The sequence below is a fragment of the Alexandromys fortis genome, unplaced genomic scaffold (genome assembly GCF_014885135.2).
Source record: "Alexandromys fortis isolate MF-2015 unplaced genomic scaffold, M_Fortis_MF-2015_v1.1 scaffold_43, whole genome shotgun sequence".
In the NCBI taxonomy this organism is placed as follows: domain Eukaryota; kingdom Metazoa; phylum Chordata; class Mammalia; order Rodentia; family Cricetidae; genus Alexandromys; species Alexandromys fortis.
This window is the reverse complement of record NW_026067928.1, coordinates 6,359,018-6,373,842: the sequence shown is the minus strand read 5'-3', so window position 1 is coordinate 6,373,842 and position 14,825 is coordinate 6,359,018. Positions and strand designations below refer to the sequence as shown.

The 14,825-nt window shown below is 42.7% G+C and overlaps 2 long non-coding RNA genes across 2 annotated transcripts; one reads left to right on the top strand and one right to left on the bottom strand.

Annotated features, from left to right (window-relative positions):
• Positions 1 to 899: 899 nt before the first annotated feature.
• LOC126503161 (uncharacterized) lies at positions 900 to 13,570 on the bottom strand. Its single transcript, XR_007592189.1, has 6 exons — positions 13,447 to 13,570; positions 13,161 to 13,238; positions 11,007 to 11,120; positions 9,108 to 9,266; positions 7,458 to 8,674; positions 900 to 1,030 (listed from the first exon to the last, which is right to left on the bottom strand). It is a non-coding gene; the product is annotated as an uncharacterized lncRNA (long non-coding RNA).
• On the top strand, positions 1,028 to 13,626 carry LOC126503163 (uncharacterized). The gene is made up of 3 exons (XR_007592193.1): positions 1,028 to 1,504; positions 10,397 to 10,842; positions 13,511 to 13,626. It is a non-coding gene; the product is annotated as an uncharacterized lncRNA (long non-coding RNA).
• Positions 13,627 to 14,825: the final 1,199 nt, after the last annotated feature.

The window sequence follows — 14,825 nt, the reverse complement described above, 5'->3', positions numbered from 1 at the left end:
CACATTTCAGACAAAGGGTGCACAAATCGTCCCTGAAACTTTTCCAGAGAAAAATCAGGGACTTGCAAATGCGAACTGATTTCACAGTGCAGCAAGAGATTCAGTGTAGCTTTTCAATCTTGCAGCTTTGCAACTATTCAAACTGAGCTCCTTTGCTGGTCCAGAGAAACTGGTCCAAAGGAAGCAGGAGAAGGCTGAAAGTTGTTCATAGAAAATTTGGATGTTTGTCTGACCTATAATTTTGAGACGAAGTTGTCAACTTTGCATACCAAAGTATGACAGAAAAATTAGGCAAAAATACCTTTACTGGATACTTACCAGATATCATATATTAACTACCAGAGCATTTAGAATTGATATTCCTCTCAACAAGTTGTTAAAAGTGATTTTTTAAAAAATTATTGTTGATGGAAAATGTAGCCATCAAAATGGCCCTTGTTTTTACCAATGAGAACAATGGAAAGCTTGTGTCCCAAGCCTCTCAGGAATAACACACTCGGTTTGGACATACTGTATGTGTGGTTGTGCGCAGGGATGCACACGCAATGATTGACTCTTAACACGCCCCATCTGCTAGGTCTGGGAAGCAATCGCCCCCATCCACCCGGTGTAGACTTCATTGTAGATTGCTAGTTAGACTCAAGTACACGTCAGGAAATGAGTAACCGCATCAGCTGGCCAGGCCCAAAAGAAGAGAGCATCTGGACACAATTCAACATGCAATTTCAGCTTTTGTTTCATTTTGAATGAAAAAAAAAGTTGGCTGGACAAATACCTATTTAAATCCTGAAAAGCTGGTGCTCACAAAGAAGACTCCTGTCTTATAATCAGAGTGGTGGGGGCTATCCTACAGAATATCAAGGATCTGGGTGGAATTCCTGCTGAGATCTAGTGGGTTTCAAATCAAGACAAACTGAATCAAAATAGAGATTAAAATCATTCATCTCTTGCTCTTCGCAAACCCCAAAGCATCACATTCTTCTGGGATGACTCTCAGGCAATCGGGTTTCTATTTGAGACAGGATTTACCCTGGGGAGAAAACAAAAAGATAATCCATTTGAAAGTTGATGTAACTCATCGCAGTCGCTAGAGGTCAGTCACGACACTGAGGATGAGGGGCGAGTGCTCCGATTACAGCCTTAAAATGAAAGCTGCTGGCACGATTTTAAAAGCATTTGCTTGAGCAATACAAAAGAGGAAGAGAAAATGACATTTTGCTGATCCCGTTCATGTAACCTTAATGAGAAACAGCAGTAAACGGGTCACACGAGCCTGTGCACGCTTCCATTTCCAGGAGAGCAGACTGCGGCCCGTGCCATCTGATGACAGTTGGAGGACCGTGATTCAGCACGTAGGATGCAATGAGGTCAGGCTCTCAATCCACTCTGTGATTTCACCTGCCTACGAAATAGCAAAAGATCACGGCGGCTGGGCAACCGCACCACAACAAAACACAAATCACTGCCACCTGACCTTAGTGGACCTTCCACCGTGGCTGCATTGGTAGGTTGTTCGTGTGGTGGTGGTGGTGGTGGGGGGGGGGGGGGGGGGGGGGGGGGGGGGGGGGGTGGTGGTGGTGGTGGTGGTGGTGGTGGTGGTGGTGGTGGTGGTGGTGGTGTGTATGTGTGTGTGTGTATGTGTGTGTTCAATATAAGTGACGCTTTTTTAGATTATGAAGTCAAAATGATTCTTTATTTAAAAAAATCCCCACAGCTCTATTTAACCCACGCTATTTGTGGGAGGTGAGGAAGAAGTGACTCACAAGGCCACAAAAAATGCTTGTGAAAACGCAGAGAAATGGTGACAGGCATTGAAGCACTGGTCTCTGAAAACACACATAATGAACAATCAAGAACTGATTCCAAACGCTAGGGAAAATATCTGCTCTAAAGCTAGTAAAGAAGGCTAAGATCCTGAAGCATGAGTTACTTTCTGTTAGCTCAATGCTTACATATTGCTCTTAGCCATTTTAAGATAGAAACGTCTGTGTGCTGTGTGGTGCACCAGGAAGCATTTTGGACGTCTGCTATTGCTGAACTCATTGTGGGCATGTGACCATTGAGTTTGCAGATGTTAAAAGTAACTGAAGACCCCTCGGGGACTCCAGGCACGCATGTGAAGAAGGACAGAAGTCCAATGCTGAACTCTGATGGCCAGTGTCTGTCCTTCCACAGATGACAGCCTGGATTCTCGAAGAAACGGTCTCTGAGATGCTTTGAGGAATACCCAAAGCTTAGTTCTTCAAAGTAAAATGATTCGTCCCAGTTCTTTGGCAGGAAAAAGAAATGAGAGAGAAACTTAGCTCTGTGACCACTTCCCCAACAGTCTGTCTAAAACATAGCTGCAATTAATTTATTGAACATATTTTCCCATACTGTATTTTTAGAAAACTGCTTCTCATGTGAGTACAGAGAGAAACAAACCACACGATCAAATGTTAATATGTTCTGTCATAACTCTTTTGACCACATTTTGCTCTAACCTCCTCTCTGAGAGTCTCTGTGACCTTGGACTTGCTGTTCCTATTCTTTCCATAATAGCGATTTGAATGGGAACAGTACAACCAGCAAGGGTAGAAGGGTTCATTGGAACCCTTCTCCTTACAGTGAGAGACAACTCCTGCAGTTCCTGAAGAGAACCTTCGTGGACCACATGCTCCGAATAGCAAAGGCGTTTTATAGACCTACTTCTACGGCAGGCAGAGAGCCCAGACTGCCCCGTGCAACGGCACAGGCACTTATGCAAGGATGAAAGCCCAGATCCTGAAGTGCCTGCAGGTTTTAGATCTGTTGATGCCCGGGTAAAACGTGCAGTTGAATAGATGGCAGACATTTCCCTCTGAAGCTTGCCTGGTCTTGCCAGGGAAGAGAAGCGCCCCTCTATCATTCCTAATTGTACCTTTTAGACTGTTTTATAATTACTGCACACTTCTGAAGCGGAGCTGTGTCTCACACATCCGAAAACTTCCCAGAACTATATTGCTCATTTGGAACTCCCTGAAGGGTGACTGCCTGAACGAGGCTGCAGTGCTCAGAAAGGAAGGGGCTCACCCCACACATTTCCCCAGTTACCCCTCACTTGTAACGTGCCTCAGTTCCATCCAGAGGTGCAACCCAGAGCTTGCACAAATGTAAGTGAAAAATAAACTTGGATGTCAGAATAAACAGAGAAATAAAGTTCTGTTGATTTTTCTCAGAGTTGGGAGGGAGACCTCAAAATTCATTGTGATCACCTAGTAAATAACAGCACCAGTCAGGAAAAATAAGTGTCGGGTGCTTGTGTCCAGTACCCCATCCTCCCTCCTTCCTTCGTACGCTCCTTTCCCTACTACTTCCCACTTTGTTTTCTTTCTCTCCATTATTACACTTTTAAATAGATAAAATGAAAATATACAAAGTAAGGGAAGTGTGAAGGGACCCAACTGATGTGGGGTTTCCCTCTGTAAATGCTCTGAAGATGTTCTATTGCCATTGGTTAATAAAGAAGCAGCTGCTTTGGCCAATAGCTTAACAGGGTAAAGCCAGGCAGGAAATCTGAACAGAGATGGAGAGAGATAGAGTAGGCAGAGTCAGGGAGAAACCATGTAGCCTCAGCAGGAGACAGGCACCTCCTCTGGAGTCCGTGGAAATTTTGCCACAACCTCACGGTGATACACAGATTAATGGAGATGGGTTAGTTTAGGATATAAGAGTCAGCTAGAAATATGCTTAAAACATTGGCCAAACAGTATTGCAAATAATATAGTTTCTGTGTGATTGTTTCGGGTCTGAGCAGCCAGGGGCGAACCAACAGCCTCAATCTACACCCAAAATTCCACAAAAATGGCCCAGTGTAATGAAATTGTCTTCAGTATGCAACACCAGTGCATGCTTCACTGTGGGGGAAATGGCAAATTCTTAACTTCACTTGTCAGCTATGTATATTTTAAAAGTCAATATAGTTTCCGAAAATGTCCTTCTTCACTTAGCATAGGAAGTAACAGGTTTCTTTATGGCATCCCTTGCACAGTTTCTCTGGACCTCCCCAGTCTTCCCTCATCTCCCTGCTCTCCATCACCCTTCCTCCCCATATCCCCCCCCTTAAATGTCACGTTTATCCTATTACTCTTCGCACTCCTTCCCTCACAGCCCGGTTTTCCATTCTCATGGCTCCTTCCCAGTTCCCTGGCCTCTGCCCACACTCACTCCCACATCAACACATGCTAATAAAATTTAGAAGCTAGGATTCGCATATGAGGAATAACACGTGGTAGTTGTCCTACACTATCTTATTCATAATATTTTCTAGTTACATCCTTTTGCCTGCATATTTCAATTTTGTTTATGGCTGAATGAAATTCCATCACGTATACGTGGGTGCCACATTTCATTGTCCGGTCCCCTGCTGATGGACACCTAGGCAGATCCAGTCCCTTGCTATTTGACTTTATTTCTGTAATTCATTTTACCAAAACACAATAGTTTCCCAGCTGCATGGATTTTCTAAGGCATTATACATGCTCTTCAAAGCTACCATGATTTTTCTTAATGTCATAGGATCATTTGATTAGTAAAATCAAAGAAGGGAGCTGGCAAGGTAACTAAGCAGGTAAAGTCACGAGCTGCCAAGCCTGATGACCTGAGTTCAGTCTCCAGGCCCACATAGTAGCAGGAGAAAACTGACTCCACAAGCTGTCCTCTGGCCTCCACTCACAGACTGTTGGACTCTCTCATACACACGCACACGCACACACACGCAAGCACGCAAACACACACACACAGAGACAAGCACGCACGTACGCGAACACACACACACAGACAAGCACGTGTGCACTCACAAGTGCCAGACTGGTCTACATATGGTTTCATGACAGCCAAGGCTACATAAAAAGAGCCTGTCTTAAAAAAAAAATCAGAATAAAAGGACAGATTAACTCATGACATCTGTGCCCACAACCAGTTACTTTTCTCCAAACTATTTTTCCTTTTCACTTGAGGACATTGCTAAGTGACATGTCACTGCCATTTTCCTGTGGGATATAGCCTGGTGCCGGGCGTGTAAAGAGACCTGATGTGGCTTCTGGGTTCAACACCTCCCTCCCATAGTTCTTCCTCTCTTCATTTTTTCTACCTGCACTTACTCAATCCTAAGGATCCAGAGAAAGCTTCTAGAAGCCTAAATTGCTACTTGGAGGTAGGTTACCCAGAAGACTTAACTAACCAGGCTAACACTACAATACAAATATTGAACTTAATTTGGGATCTTTTTCTATGCAAATGTTAAATTTTGAAAATTTGAAGATATGTTTAACTTCCTTAAATTTCCCAAAAGCCACCCAGATTTTTCTTTATCTTTTTAAAAAAGAATATACCTAAAATTTCCACCAAAAGTAAGAAAGTTACTCCTAACTAATTTTGGCCTCTGCCAGGCAAATTGCCCAACTGAGGAAACTGGCATTGTTCTAAAGGTCTTCATGGGTGGAGTTAAGCTGAAAAGAGAGGGGTCAAGCTCCCTGGTACTGTGGGTGCACGTGGCTGCTCTGGTACTGTGGGTGCACGTGGCTGCTCTGGTACTGTGGGTGCACGTGGCTGCTCTGGTACTGTGGGTGCACGTGGCTGCTCTGGTACTGTGGGTGCACGTGGCTGCTCTGGTACTGTGGGTGCACGTGGCTGCTCTGGTACTGTGGGTGCACGTGGCTGCTGGGTTCTCCCTGCCGTTAACTCAGGCAGCATCAACATGGTGAATACACTATTCAGATAAAAAGTTAGTACATACGGGGACTGAAGAGATGGTTCAGTGGTTAGGAGCACTGACTGCTCTTCTGGAGGACCTGGGTTTCATTCCCAGCACCCACATGGCAGCTCACATCTGTGTGTAGCTTCAGTTCTGAGAACCTGATTCCTTCTCTCAGACAATACATGCAGGCAAAATACCAATGCATATAAAATAAAAAAATAGATAATTTTTTTTAAACTTGTAAATGTAAGCTATGTGCAGGAAACCAACAAGGAGGGTCTTTCTCTAACACATAGGTAGTCGGGAGTGCGTAGAGACCCACAAAACACCGAGGTTTATTACGACAATTAGTTAAAGGACACAGGAGGACAAAGTATGAGGAAGTGGAGAAGGAACATGGGAAGGAGATGAGAACGGAAATGGGCAGCAGGGATCAGAAAAATCCCTCGAGACTCCCCTAAAAGACTCCAAAGTACCCTAAGATTCTGACCATGAATGGGATGGAAATAGTAACAGCCATCTTGGACCCCACTTTCCAGGCCTTCTCGGTATCTCATCCATTTTATTCTCCATCCCCTGTGCATCTATTGTGCCGATTTTGCCACTATTCCTATGTGCCCTGCTCAGACTGCTTCCTTATCATGCCATCCCCCCAGCCTTCTTGTGAGACAGCAAATGATTTTCTGATTTTGCATGAGAAGCTTGTAGCCCAGCCCACTAAACGAGATGCAAAAGGCAGACTGACCACTTTCCCGTTCTTCTCCAGGCTGTGTCCCACAGGAAAGCCTCGAGATATACCCCTGATCTCTGCATACAGTCACAGGAACTCTGACCTGCCGCAGCTCAGCACAGACCACCCACCATGCCAGACTTTGTGTTTCTATGCAGCAATTTTGTTCAGATATGAAAATAAGTAACTCTTGCCCTCAATTTTTTTTTTCTGATTCTCTGGAATTTGCTGCCACTGAGGAAGATTGAGCAATTGATTTCTCTGAAGGGAACACCCGTTTTTCTGGGAAAAAATGTTAAGCACATTCCTTCCTAGAAGAGAAAGGAAAGACCGAAAGGCTTTTGGCAAAATTTTCAGACCTCATTGTCTAAGAAAATGACATTTCACAATTATAAGATGGTGCGGCAGTAAATGTTTTGATTTGATACTGTCTGTTCTCAGCAAAGGGTTCCCAGCTTCCTTTCCTCTCTCACTTGTCCCTGGGGTGATGAATTGGCTAAACACTTGGATAGCCAGTTCTTGTCCAAGACCTTGTAGAGATGAACAGATGCCTACACTTAGTGCTTCTGTTTAAGGTCATTAGACTAACTGGAAGCAGGGTTATCCTATGAGCCTTAGAGCCTTGAGCTGGTTGGTGGCTCTGCCCTTTGTTTCTTTATCTATGAACGAGAGGAGAGTGGTAGACAAAGCTATGATCTCCTGCACCACCTCGACCGCCCTCTGAGTCAAGAGAGACTCCTTGTTTCTATAGTTAGCCTCAATGGAGGGACTTTCTTAGTATAATACTAGGATCTTTATGACCTCTTATTCAATAGTTCTCTATCACATTGCCCTGATTGATATCCAGAAGCAAATTTTGTTATTTGATAAAGTATTGACTATTTATGCTCTAATCCCTATTATTTGAAATTATTCTTAAAAAAAAAAACTCCATTGCTTCAATTGTCAGTCATACGCACACACCCTCCACTTACACAGACCATGTTGGGAGTAAGTTAGATAAGTACTCACTTGGCGTGCCTGCTCCTTACTGCACAGCACAGCATCTAGCAGTCAGTACGCAATCATCATAGTGAACAAGGGCACAAGCTCAAAATGTGCTATGAAGCATGATACTTGATCTTGCTGGCCTTGGGGTGCTTCCCGAGAAAGAGGAGATTCCACAGAAGACAAAGGGACCCTTGTGTCCTAAAGCCAGATCTGAGGGGAATGCTGTCGAGAGGAAGGAGTCAAGATGGACAGAGAGCAAGAAAGGATTTCAATGACTTCCCACTAAGAACAAATTCGGCAGCCGAGGGGTGCAGTAGAGAAACATCTGCGCCTGTGCTTTTGTATTTCAGTATCCCTAATAGACACATTGAGCCCGAGGCCATTCTGACTGGGCTTCCTAAGCCATCTGAAATGTAACAAGGTGTTAGATCTGTGATACTTATCTCCCTGTGGTAGTGCAAGGATTAAAGTGGATTAAAGTGCATCGTGTCTGTACCACGCTGCTACAGAACAAGCATTCGTGTTGGCTGCCTGGATTCCGCCTCTCCAGGAATCTTCAGCATCTCCTTTGGCACACATTGTTCCTTTCAACCTTTAGACGTAGCCTCAGAGCTCATGTTTAAAATAATCTCCCGTCGTTGCATCTTTCCCTGTTTCTCTGATCCCCGTCCACAACAAAGCTCCCAAAATGAGCGCCCCTCTGTTAGTGGTTGGCCCACCATAATCCAATTACAGACACTGCTCCTTCCAGGGCCACCACCACTTCCCCATTGTCAGAAACCAGAAGCACATTCAGAACCATCTGTCTTTGCAGTATCCCACATTCTTTGGCACTCGTGACTTGAATTCCTTTTTCTTGATCTCTCGCACACCACGCTCGCCACATCTCCTCCCCATTGGGATGGCCACTGCTTTGTCTCTGAAATGCGGACTCTTCCTTGTACAGTTGGTTTGTAAATGCTGCAGTTCCTGCACACACGGCCTTTTAAATGTCTTTCAATATTTTCATCCATCTCTAGTCTGTTTTTGCATCTGTTTATATGGCAACTCCCAAATTAATGTTCTCTCGTTTTTGTATCTCAGTTGCAGATGTTTATGTGGCATGTTTGTACGCATGTCTTACAGATATCATAAGCCTTTTGTGCAGAAAATCAGGTTCCTGCCTTTCCCCAGTGCACCTGAACCAGCACATTCATTTTCCATTCTTTTCCATCTTGATAAGTGGAGTCCTCATCGTCCTAGGAAATAGGAGGAGATTTCTTCCTTAAGTATCGTGACCAATGTACCAAGTTCTGCTTTTTCTCCCAATCCTTCTCCTCTGAATCATCTCTACTTCCTTGACTATGACCTCTGCTTCCACCATCTCTCATCTAAAATAGTCCAATTCCCATCAGCTTTCTCCTGTTGTATTTTGCTATTTGAATATAACCATAGCCTAAGAATATAATATTTAAAAAATAATTTTGGTCATAGCAAATAAAATAGAATTTAACTTTTTCCAAATCCAAGTCAACATATTGAGCTTCTGTCCACATAAAAAAATTAGTTTCTTATCCTTACCAGGCACCAAGCACATGGTTCTTGTCTTAGTCACTATTCTATGGTTGTGAAGAGACATCGTGAACAGCACAGCCCTTTGAAAAGGCAGCTTTAGATGGGGGGTTGGCTTACAGTTTCAGAGGGTTAGTCCTCTGTCATCATGGTGGAGAGCATGGTGTCAGGCGGGCAGGCATAGTGTCAAGCAGGTGGACCCTGGAGTAGTAGCTGTGAGTCACATCCTCATCCATAGGCAGCAGGCAGAGGCAAAGCCCCCTCCCAGTGACACACCTCCTGCAACAAAGGTACACCTACTCCAACAAGGACTTACTCCGAATCTTTCCAAAAAGTTCATCAACTGGGGACTAAGCATTCAAATAGATGAGCCTTTTGGGTCCATTCTCATTCAAACGACCAGAGTCTCCTCCCATCCTCTGCATTTACTGAAATGGTCCCCATCCCCAACCTCTGCACACCTAGTCCCCTACATGAATAGCTTCTTCTTCACTTGCAAACTCGTAGGATCTCTGAGGGCCCCCATTTAACAATCATTAGGATTTGATAACCAAACCTAATTCCTTCCTTATTCTTTCCTATACCTTGTTCTTTTCTTTTTATTTTTTTTTTTTGTTTTTGTTTTTTCGAGACAGGGTTTCTCTGTGGCTTTGGAGCCTGTCCTGGCACTAGCTCTGTAGACCAGGCTGGTCTCGAACTCACAAAGATCCGCCTGCCTCTGCCTCCCGAGTGCTGGGATTAAAAGCGTGCGCCACCACCGCCCGGCTTCTTTTCTATTTATATCATTAACTTGATTTGTATTTATAGAACCAACACTAGGCATTGGCTGCTGCTATCTAGCACCTAGCACAGGGCTTGGTGTATAATCTGCAAATTACAAATTTATTTTTTTTTATTTTCAGCATTTTTAATTTTTTTTATATGTTTGTCTGTGTGCAAGTGTGTGCGGGTGTGTGCATGAGAGGAGAGTTGCCCATGAGTCCAGAAAAACAAAACTGTTGAATCCCCTGTTGGAGTTATAGGCTGTCGTGAGCCTCCTGACATGGGTGCTGGAAATAGAGACTGAGTCCTATGGAAGAGCAGTAAATGTTCTTAGCTGAAGAGTCATCTCCACAGTCCCCAGATAACACGTATTTCAGGAGATACTATCATTACTTAGTTGCAGCAGTATTGGGATTTACAGTAGCACCGTCCTACAGATCTTATAGCCAAGGGTATTTGGGAATTCAGAAGCATCTGACACACCTGGAAGGATTTGCACTGACACCTGAAGACACATGCTAGTATTTTTAGTGAAAGTTACAAACATCCACTTATAAGGTCAGGTCTAATACAATTGGCAACGAGGCTGTGAAAACAAAGGTTTTGAGTTCTTCGATTGAAGTGCTTTTGTTGTTCTTGTCCCCTAGCCCCAGGGTGCTTAGCTTTCGTGAGCAGTAACTACAGAATGGATACTCTTGTCGTTTGAAAAAAACATTTGTCCTCCACCCGTATTGAATGGAAGGACAGTCACAAGACTTGAGAGGAAACACTGACCCTCTGGACGACAGACACGAACTCTCCACCACGGAATTTGTCTCACCGAGATGATGGCCTCTGAGGAATATGTCAAACTCTCCGTTTTGAAATAGATTTTGGTGAACCTGGCTCTGCTGCTATTCACGACTTACGGAGCTTTCCCTTATGAACTGTCCGCAAGCTGCCGTGTGCATTTCTGCCTGCACCTTGAAAGTTTCCACCTCTAAACTCAAGGCAGGATCACAATTTATTAAGTATCCTGAGCAGCAATTGTTTTATCCTAAATTGATTTATCTCTAAAATTAAAGACAATCCTGACATTTTCAACTGAATGTTAGTAAGTATTAACATTAAAAGGCTCATGCTAAGGAATTTTAGAGTCCATCAATAATATGCCTGGATACGTTCAATCCTGGGCACTCACCTGCCTTTTAGCATCATTGTAGGTGTAAATGCCTGAGATAAATGTCACACAAGTGTTTGGTTGAGAAGCTTCATTACCTGATAGGTTATTGTAAATTTCAGAAACAACAGTACATGTAACACCCGGTTTTGGTGTTACACCCTCGGTACAGTTCACGCGCAACTGCACCGAACATGAGTCTGGGCAAGGACCTGGAGATTAAACAAAAGAGACAGAGACCAGGGTCATTCGATAGGAGGTCAAGCGAATGCCGTTTATTCAGACTTGGGGAAGCCCTTATCTACCTAACTGCAGCTCAAAGATCTCTCGCCCAGGCAGGTGGGAAATTACCATATTAACAATGAAGAAGATTCTCTGCAGCTAACCGCCAGGCAGGGCAGGGATAGCACGGAAACACACAGGAAGCTTAGTTAACCGATTATAAACTGTCCCCGCCAATGCACCCCAGGAATAAGGGAGACCAGGGCCCTACAAGTACAATTATCCCCACACTGGTATCATCACCTTGAAATTTTGACACAGAAAGGTAATCTTGAAAATTATTATGACAAAAATAAATAGGGAAAATAAGACTTTTAAGGCACTACAGAAAAGTGACAGAGAAACAGTTAAACATTAATAGGAAAAATGGTGGACAGTTAGAGAGATTGGCTGTAGCAAGGAAGAAATTGTTTTATAAGTATCTTCAACTTACTACCTAAACATGAACCTCTAAATATATCCAAAATACAAAAGGCCATGGAATGTTCCTATCTTTAATGTAAATGGGGATGTATACATGTTTCCAAAAGGCAATTTTCAAAGATGGAATACCGCTCTTTTAAATTTACATTTAACACTTGAAATTATAAAATAAATTCAAAGTTAATTAACTCTGCTAGTTCTGAATTCAAAGGCACAATGGTGTATCCTAACATGAAGGGCCTGCCAAGAAAGATACCCAAGCTAAAACAAACAGAAAGCTTCCATGCACATGCTAGTAAACATGAGAGGAGTGAAAACTTAGAATTTAGGAAAGCTGAGCTTACCCTGTCTGAAATTAAGAAAAAGGCCAAGCATGAAGCTATAATTGAAATAAGTTTAAACTTTGTCCTTTCATTTTTCTAAATTGTGGTAAAATATATGTAACACATAATTTGCCGTTTTAACCAGTTTTAAGCAGCAGATATTTTGTGGCTTTACATCCATTCACGTTGCTGTGCAGCCAGTACCTTAATCCACCTCGAGAACATTTTCATCTCTCAGCGGAAACTCTGTGTCCACTAGACCTTAACTTCTCATTTCCCATTTCTCCTATCCCCGGAAGCCAGCATTCCCCATTGTATCGATGTGAACGTGACCCTTCCGGCCACTTCACAAAGGCTGAATCATGCGACATTGGTTTCTTGTAATTGTCATTTCACTTTGCATAATGTCTTTAAGTTTTATGGAAGAAGAATTTCAATACAGTGATGGTGTATTCTGTCCTATCAATTTCCCACATTGGCTTTATCTGTTCATCAGTAGATGGTGTTCAGCAGTAGATGGTAGAAAGCCCCTGTGCTGCTTTCTCCCGTTGGCAACCGCGAATTCTGCACCTTCTAAACTCTTTTAAAAAGTGTTCCTTGTAAAAATGCTTTCTGGAAAATTCTCCAGGAAAGCAGAACAGACACCTACTGCAGTCAAAAGAAAAATCTAGCCAGGAGTGATGGTGGACATACTTGTAACAAGTCCAGTTATTCAATAGGCTGTCATAGACCCTGTCTCAAAAAGAAACTAAAAAACATGACAAGTCAGGAAAGATGCCTTAATACTGCAGTTACATTCCGGAGTCACAAACTTCATTCGTTGAAAGTATATTGCTCTTTTAACCATCCTCTCTGCCAGGCATTAATTTTAGAGTTCATGTAAGATATTGATTGCCATTAAACATCTAGTTAGCAATTCTTGCTATTGAAAGATAATATCCATTTGCCAAACTTACCAAGACAGTAACAAGACCAAAGGTCAAATACTTATTTCCTGATTTAGGAAACTTTATTTGTGTCAACTCTATGCACAGATACACACTTCAAAATCACTATAGTCCAAACACCAGGTAGACTATGGGATAAGTGAGGTTCTATTTAAGTCCTATGAAAAGGTTATTTTTAAGGTTCCCTCATATATGACCCTATGAGATGAAGTTTGAATGAAAGACTCCCAGACATCATACCGTAAAAGTATAACATGGAAGATACCTTCAAACTTACCATGGGAAACTCCATTTTGTATGAGGCCAAATAACAGCAATTTTCCAGCATATCAAATACCCAGGTTCTGCAAATCATCTTTAGAAGTAAAGAGATTAACCAGCTAGTAGCATCGCACATCTTACCAAAAGGAACAGCATGATACAATTTAGTAATTTTTCTAGGCAACTTATTGGGAAATTCTTTCAGATTTCCTGGCCCCAGAGACTAGAGACCATAAATTCAAATCTGCTACGCTTTTAAAATGGATGCGTTTATCAAAGGGAAAATCTTTTGGATAGCTCACCTTATTGAATGCTTATCCGAAGTGAACCATCGTTTTGTTCAGTAATATTTGCACCTTTTCACAGTCGAGCCCTGTTTCATATGATGAAGACTGGACCATCCCTCTCACATTCAGCTTCCATCTGCATGCTCAGGGCTGCCTCTCGGTGGGATTTCATCTTGAAGCCACTGCGGACTAGCTGTAATGGAAGCCCCGTAAAGCAGTTCATAATAAGACACCCGACTGTTGCTACCAAATGCATGCCACTCTGAGATGACAATGCTGACACCTGCTTAAAAATGCTGTTTTGTCTCTCCAGCGGTATCACAGTTGGCAACAGAGAGGAATAAAGATAAGCCACTCATCTTGTTTGTCTAATAAATGATTCAATCCAAGTCACAAATGCTAAACAAACAGAGCTTCTTGGTTCCTGGGGCAGCAGGAAAGCTGTTTATACTTCCAAAATAAGATGAAATTTGAGAATGTATTATTTTCTTACTTTTTAAATATTTGTACTCACTGGGCCTCTGTTTATGCCATTGGAATCTTCTGTGTGCATTCGGTGGGTAGGACATAAAGTATTTCTGAAACACAGAAAATGAAGGAATCTGGGAGCACACAAGATGTGGGAATAAACACTGATTATATGCATATATATACATGTGTGTAGATAATATATATTTATACACACAAAAAAAAACAAACTCAAGAACATATGGCAATCAGGCATGGGGTTCCTGTTGCCTCCTGTCACCTGACATGGCCTGCATACAGAATGTTTCATCTATAGGTTCTTCCTTAGTGGGTGAGAGGGTTGCAGCATTGCTTTATCGAAAGCCGCACTTGGTTTTACTCTCTCGACGTCACAATTATTCAGCAAAGTATACCTCAGACAAGCAAACAAACAAACGAGATAAAAAAGAAGCCAGTTAAGCCTGGAGATTCAATTTTCCATTTCTGACTTAGATGAGGAAGGGCTATTTTTTTCCCTAAGACTTTTCCTAAAGCGGCCAGCTGGCTTGCGCTTCATAAGCCAGTTCCAGTGTGTGCTCTTGTGTTCACAGCTGAGTCTCTGTTATTTGGCAACATTTCTTGGTTATTTAACCTAAATGGAAACAAACAGAAACCACAGTCGTGTCCCTGGAAGAACGTATAGTCTAGTTCGTTTCATGAGCTCTTACATTTACAGCAGCAAACATTCGTACAGATCACAAGCAAAGTGAGAATTCGCAGCCTTATTTCAGCAAAGGCTGAAAGTATCAAGAGAAACAGTAAAGATGCACAGCTCAAATCCCAGTCTAATTTTTGATATAGAAACATGTAAAATTAGTATAAACACACATGCACATGGAAGAGTGGAACAGGCAAAACCATACAGGGGTGATGATGGCGAAGTTGCT